Source organism: Octopus bimaculoides, chromosome 1 (genome assembly GCF_001194135.2).
Source record: "Octopus bimaculoides isolate UCB-OBI-ISO-001 chromosome 1, ASM119413v2, whole genome shotgun sequence".
In the NCBI taxonomy this organism is placed as follows: domain Eukaryota; kingdom Metazoa; phylum Mollusca; class Cephalopoda; order Octopoda; family Octopodidae; genus Octopus; species Octopus bimaculoides.
This window is the reverse complement of record NC_068981.1, coordinates 11414618-11421871: the sequence shown is the minus strand read 5'-3', so window position 1 is coordinate 11421871 and position 7254 is coordinate 11414618.

Below are 7254 nucleotides of genomic sequence, written 5' to 3'. Positions count from 1 at the left end.
TATATATATCTGTTTGTCTGACTATTCATAAATTGTAATAGTTAACTTCCCTCCGTATAATATAACTTTACTACTTCTGTGTATTTCAATAACAGAGAGCATACGTCTTCGTAAATTTAAGCGTTTCCATAAAGAAGATTTTTTTTTTTTTAACTAATTCCTTATTTCTTTACTGCCCACAAGGGGCTATACATAGAGGGGACAAACAAGGACAGACAAACGGATTAAGTCGATTATATCGACCCCAGTGCGTAACTGGTACTTATTTAATCGACCCCGAAAGGATGAAAGTCTAAGTCGACCTCGGTGGAATTTGAACTCAGAACGTAAAGACAGACGAAATACCCCTAAGCATTTCGTCCGGCGTGCTAACATTTCTACCAGCTCGCCGCCTTTGTTAAGTCTTAAACTAATTCCTGTTCTGAATGTGTTTCAGACTTTGTTGATGGATTAATTTAATTAGCTAATCTGCCACTAAAATACTATCATTGCTATGATATGTTCGTTAGTTGATGGTAACTATTTTGCGAGTAAACTCACTGGCTACGAGGTGAGACTTATTTCAGCAGATATACGTAGAGTTTTTTTGGGGGGTTTTTTTTTTCGCTTCTAACATTGTTATTGACTATTTAATAAGAATTAGCACACAATATTTGTCGATGTAATTGATTCTTTCCGTTTATTCAACGCTTATTCAAAGAATTAGATGAAAGATCATAGGAGAAATTAATTGAAATATAGCTTATACATGATAGATAGTCCTAGGTTTATATGAAGGTAAATACTGCCCCTGAAGTACATTTTAAATAGAATTTGCAGTATTTTAACATACATATATTAATATTAATTGTATTGTATCAATATATCGATATGTTAATTGATAAAGCTTCTTTATTCATATATAACTTACCCTATGAGAAGGAAGGCTTTGACCATTACAGCAATTATTACAATAGCGCATTAAAATAAAGAAGCTATAAAGATACGAGTATTGTAAACAGGGCGTCAGCATTTTCACAAACACAAAATTGATGAACAAAATTTTTTGTCGTATAATCTTCCTTATAATTTAACGGTTCGTTACAACATTGCCGGGATTTTCTGAAACAATCTAAGTAAACAAAACTATCTATACCATAGTTTTCATGAAATTCGGCTGAAGGTTAGGTACAGCTTCTAGGAAACCGCTGGTGCTTTCATAGCCCGTATTGCTGAAAGAAATTTATAGACGGATCGAGTAAAACTCTTCTTCTCTATGTCGATGAAACGTTATTATTGTTGTAAACCAATTTTTCTTATCCAGATAGTATCTTAAGAACAAAACGGAAACTACAATCAAAATATTATTCAATATGAATTTGTTTTAAAATGAATCACGTGTTATATATATAACTTCAGCTCTCAGAAAGAAGCCTCACGGCATGACTGTCCAAATATGTTTGGAGTTTAAAGGAGGATAATAAGTAATAGCCATTATAAAGTATGTTGAACTGTTAAACAACATACACTCCTCAACATCAATATCTTTAAGATGTGATCTTTCTCTCCCGAAGAAAGAAGAAATCTGATTATAACCTTTTAAATTATGGACAAAAGATAGGAATCGGTGAATTCATATAGATATTTTCACCGATATTTATTGAGAATCTTACAACTACCATCTTGTGAAAATATTTTATTTCCATAAAATACAATTGTCATAAAATCCTTCTGTAGCTTTTATGTATTTTGTAGAAAAGGTTGGTATCAATATATTCTTACAAATATTTTCTTCAATGTCTATTAATGAATTTTGAACTATCAATTGGCTAAAATAGTTTAATTTCCTGCATAATGTTTCTGCTGTTCTCTGAAAGATGTAGGAATAATGAAAAGAAAACATCCAGTTATTCTGTATGTTAAAATACCATTAACGATAGTCACCTTCCATTATGTTTTGCTTTCCACATATAATTCGAAAGACGTGATTCGACATGTGAATAGATGAATATATATCGTATATCGTCAACACTTATGACAATAAGGAAAATTTAACGCATTCTTAAAGGGTTTTGTCTTCCGGAAATGTCAACAAGTGACACATCAGTCTCACTGATCTCAGAGGAATTGCGAAGGCCATAAGTATCACCTTACTCAAATGCTCCAAAGACAATAGAATTATCGATATTTTATCATATGTAGGTCCACTTAATATGAGTCTCATATACGCTTATGTTCTTCCTTAATTCAATCGTGTGCATAAATTTTCTGCATCGAATTGCAGATAAACTTTTGGTCTATCACTGTCAAAAATATATTCTTAAGTGATTGGCTAGTGCAACACATATTACAAGCCATGTAATATTTTGCTAAATGTAAAATTTAAAACTAATATAAAAATACATTTTAGATATATACTGTACGTATTCGATTAAATATATTTATGCGTTTGTGTAATCTATCGTTGGTTAGAAGCTTAACGATAAGATGACAACGAATAGATTTTCTTGATTTATGAGTGTTACCACTTCACTTATATTCGTCATGGTCTCAGGAAAGGAAAAACCAAAAATAGCAGTTTTATGGCTTCTTGAAGGAGGAAAGGAATCGTCTGTGATGTTTCAGTGGTATTTTCGAATTGGAGGAGGATTTTCTGAGACCTGATATCTGACCCGAAAGAAATCTTGTCATAAAATGGATTGTGATAAAGACAAGCAAGTATCAAGAGATGGTACATCGTTTCTTTGGAATGTTTTAGAGATACGAAATATGTAACTTCCGGTTATCGTATTATCACGCTTGAACGATGACGCATATTTATAGGTGAATGTAAAAATTGGTTGCGATAGAGGTGCGTACGTTCTATTTCAAGTGCAATTTTATTGCAGGTTATACTGAGATCACTTTTACATATGAAACATTTATTATGCGATCATTACATTTACTGTCAATCATTTGCTTTATTTAGTGAATGAACTAGGAAATTTGTGATACTGGTACTTAACCTTCTAGAAATAATAACCAGAGCTATATCAAATTCCACTTTACATACCTATGAACTGGAGGAATATATTACATTATGCGGTTCTATATGTATTGAGGCAGAATAAAATATGTTATGTTCACGGTAAGACCGATGCGTCCATAATCCAGTAGAATCTGCCAGATAAGGATGACTTCATGCTAAAAGTAACATTATTATATGATGTAAATATAAAATTACATTATTAATCTTTACTCAAAAATATAATTTCTGACCGAAACACTTTTCTAATGCGACTTACTTCTTGCAATACTTTCCATGCATTATAATATTAAAACATTACCATGTTCTATAAATGTTATAAAAATTTTAATCTTTAAAGCAACATTGTTTGCCAAGGCAATACTTTTGCAAGAGTATTATAAACATATCAGATTTATTGGTTTAGAATTCTTCTTTTCGTGGTGCTTTTGTTTTTGTTTTTTCCTAAAGCCATGTAAAGATTTTACGACAAAAGAAACTTAGAGTGATACGAGATTGCTTTCTTGTATTTTTTGTTAATCAGATGAAAACTATTCTTTATCCAAAAGATTTAAAATGTCTGTAAGATTCCCCTAAAAATAGACGGATGCTATTGAAACTGTAACTCTTATAAAATCTGGCATGTAAGACATTTATTGGAAATATAGATACTGTATAAAAAAAATGTACGGTTATAAAACATTGTAACGTAAACAGTCAAAATAAGAAAGAAAAATCTGAAAGAAAGAAACAATTCGAGTTAAACACTATTATCACTCAACCATGACACTTACATTGTACAACTCCATCCGCCAACGTACGACATTACAGTTTCTCGCTAGCATTTTTTATTGCTGAGCATCAGGGACGAATTTCATTTTACAATAAGTTCCATATCGGTCGTCAGTTTTCAAGTCAATACTTTGGTGAGAAAATTCTAAGCTGAAGATATAGCGAAGTGCAGTTTTATTATTTTTCGTTAATTTCCGTTCCTTCACTTATTCACAAAAAATATATCTGTGTTTGTTTATAACGCTAGAATCTATGTTAACAGTAATTTTATCTGTAGAATATTATTTCTTATCCTATCATATATTTTGAAAGTCGTTTACATTATATTTCGTTATTTTTGATTTTGCCTAAAATTTTGGTTTCGTTTTACATCCTGAAACTTCCTTAAATCAAAATTTCATTTTTTCTTTATACCTTTAAGTAAACCTGAGATCATGGACTAGAACCTAAGAAGACTGTAAGTTTAAAAGACTTATATGTGTGTAAGTGTGCACATATGTGTGTATTCATGTACGTATGCATGTGCATGTCATTAAATTAATAAATGTACGTATGTAACATGAATGTATATACGAACGAATAGATGTATGTATGCTTGCGTATATGTATATATATGATTATATATGATTATTATGATTGACCATTGATTGGACACTATTCAATTTTTTTCCCCGTGTTTTTCTCCTTGTCTCCGTATTCTTTCTGTTGAAGAGCGTAGCTCGAAACGTCAAAGACTTTCCGTATTCCCGAGCGTCATACTACATCTTTTTGTTATTTACACCACCTGTCCTCGTCTGTTGTTGTTTTTTCGTATATTCTCCCATATATATATATATATATATATATATATAAACGTATGTATGTCAGTATGTGTTTATATATGATTGCTTTGCGTTTGTGCCCTTATGCGCATGAATTCAGAAAAGTGGTAGAGTTTCAGTGGAAGGAAGACGGATGGAATCAATGAGAGATTGGCAGATCATATACCATATTTTCATATGGTGTTTTTATTGTTGTTGTTCTTGATGAGGGTGATACTGATGAGGAGGAGGAAAAAGAGGGAAGGGAGGGGAGGAGGAGTGGATGGCATGGTGAGGGGAGGAGGAGAGTGAAGGAGGGGACGAGGAGAGTGAAAGAGGGGACGAGGATGTTGCTGCTGTTCATGGTGGTGGTAGTGCTGATGCTGGTAGCTGCAGCTGCGGTGATATGTTATAATTTCTTTGCTACAAGAAATTATGCAGATATACCTTTAGGTAGAAAAGTCATTACTCTCTTGAAATATGAGTTGGAAGTTGAAGTATGAATGTAATCTAGCTATTTGTGGTTTAACCACCAGATCAGCTTTTATTATACACACACATAAGCAGAAATCATTCATGCTGCTCCCATTTCATCTATTTCATTTTTGCTTTCCTTTATCAGGGATACGGTGGCAGAAACTACATTATTCCGTATACTTCTTTAATGCAATAGGAATAGTTTTAGGAAGTATAACAACTATATCTCACAGGGCGTTCGGGCTACATTTGATAGTTGGTATAAAATGAAAAGAAAACACATTACATCATCGAAAAATGAATTTTAAAATCAGCAAGATTTTGCCTAGAAGACATCAGTTTACATTAGGCGGCCACCCTCAATGCTTGAGAAAATCTTCGAATACCTCATTGCTTTTCGCTACCAGCTCAGCTTTGATGTTGCAGCCAGAGCGGTTGGCGTCTCTCTCAACCCCACCCTACGTTATAGGATTAGAAGCGGTGGCATTAGGAGAGAAGAAATTGGGAATGTTGAAGTCGTAGAAATTCTTTAACAACTCTTTGTGACTCTTTCCGTAGAAATGGCGAGGATCCAAATCCTGATGCGATATATATGGCCTCCCAGCAGCAAACCACACCAAGCAGAGTTTGATCACAGACTCCAATAGCTTCACAGAGCTGTGTGAATTGAAAGATTTCCCTGCCCCTGTATGGGATCCTTTTTTCGTTTTCTTCCAAACACTTGAAGGTTTTTCTTGCTCCAGGCCACTCAGCTTGCCAAAATTAGTAGTAACTGTAATTCAAAGAAGCCAGCTGTTTAATATTATGTATGAGGCTGAATCTCCCTGAGAACTACGTTAATGATATGCATGTCTGTGGAGTACTCAGCCACTTGTGAATTAATTTTATCCTCGTGTGGCAATGGAAAGTGATACAGACGTCCAATATTTGCTGTGTTTATGAATCTATAACTTTTCCTTAGATCTGTGTATCTACTGTCTCTCTCACTTTCTCTCTTTCTCTTTCACTTCCTCTGTATCCCTTTTCTCTCCTGCTTTTAATTTAATAACGTGTGTATGTATCTATGTATCAACTTTACTTTGTATTTATGTATCTACTTTTCTTCCGATGTGATACACATTTAAAAACACAATGCGAACGCACTCACAAATTAATGTCTCTTTCACTCTCTCTCTATCACTCTAGTAGTAGTAGTAGTAGTAGCAGCAGCAGCAGCAGCAATAGTAGTAGTAGTAGTAGTAGTAGTAGTAGTAGTAGTAGTAGTAGTAGTAGTAGTAGTAGTAGTAGCAGCAAGTGAGACTCAAGTGAAATAATTCATTCTCGAAAATGTAATAAGAAGTTTATCTGGTTATCCTGTCCTTAATTAATAATGACAGAAAGATTTAGACATATACTCATGTGTCTTACCTAGTTTCTTACAGCCAGAATTTATTTCTTCATGTAGATGTTTGCTCTCTCGTGAGAGTACAAAAACCTTAAACCTTTATTCAGCCAACTTTCACTGCCGACTTCTTGAGAAGTAATAGGAAAACGATAACAAACCATAACTGAAAGATTAATCAGATCTAAATATCAATTACATTGCCATTTGCGGAATGATTTTAAATCAAATTCCTTTGAATTAGATTAATACAGCACCACGAGATATGTATAAAAAAACGTAATAATGTGATAGAATGTTACCGTGTATCATACGTTCAGTCGCTTTTATTTCGGCAATATATCTATCATCATTATTATTAATGCAGTTTTAGTAAATTAACAACATCTAAACAGCTTTGTGTGCAAACGCCATATTTGTTTATCATTACAGTATTTGTTTACATTGAAAGTAAAAATCTCTTGTTAATACACACTTCGGTCCCCCGTTGTTTGACGACGTATGAGGTTCCGGAGATTTTTGCCGAATAATCACACAGATAATTTGTTTATAGTGATCAAATTTTTGTATACACATGAAATCAGTCCCTCCCTCAAATCGACATTACCTGTAATGGTGGACCGTGTGCCACATGTCAGATGACGAAATGATCCCACAGCAACGTGAAATTATGTGCTTTGGTCAATTACACAACGCAACGCCCGGTCTGGGAATCGAATCCACGATCTCGTAATTATGAGTAACTATTGTGTGTTGCACTCACAATATATACGTATACACACACACACACATACACACACACACACACACGCATATATATA